We start from the raw sequence: 379 nt of genomic DNA, 5'->3' as shown, positions 1-379 counted from the left end.
GCAGTGCGGTCACAGGGGTTGCCAGGTGAGAAATGAATGCTGATATATTTGATCTGATTTGAAACGTCATAGTCACATTGTTCGTGCAACTAGAACACGGGTGTAGGCGTAAACACACGGAATAAGCAAGCTCAAATTGGACATTGTGCTCTGCAGGTGAATCGAAGTCCGGTGAGGTAAACCAATTTACATTTTTACCTGTAATTATTTTGTATCGGTCGTCTCTTATCTTCGACACTGACTTGTTTTCTTTCTTCCGGGTAAAATGCCGAGGTCCACGGTCACAAAGTATCAGGCTGAATATGCAAGGAATTATCACAAAGCAGTTTCCATATGGTTAATGTTGACCTATAACCTATGTCCTTCTCTGTCAACGCAA

At 42.2% G+C, this 379-nt stretch overlaps 1 protein-coding gene across 1 annotated transcript in view; it reads left to right on the top strand.

Annotated features, from left to right (window-relative positions):
- LOC124149806 (DNA damage-regulated autophagy modulator protein 1-like) overlaps positions 1–379 on the top strand; it is a 15,945-nt gene continuing 15,566 nt past the window's right edge. The window contains exon 1 of the mRNA XM_046521595.2: positions 1–176. The gene's annotated coding sequence lies outside the window, so the exon portion shown is untranslated. The remainder of the gene's footprint in view (positions 177–379) is intronic.

This window comes from Haliotis rufescens, unplaced genomic scaffold (assembly GCF_023055435.1).
Source record: "Haliotis rufescens isolate VD_foot unplaced genomic scaffold, xgHalRufe1.0.p SCAF_6, whole genome shotgun sequence".
NCBI lineage: Eukaryota > Metazoa > Mollusca > Gastropoda > Lepetellida > Haliotidae > Haliotis > Haliotis rufescens.
Note: the sequence above shows the minus strand (reverse complement) of the source record. Positions and strands in the feature narration are given on the sequence as shown.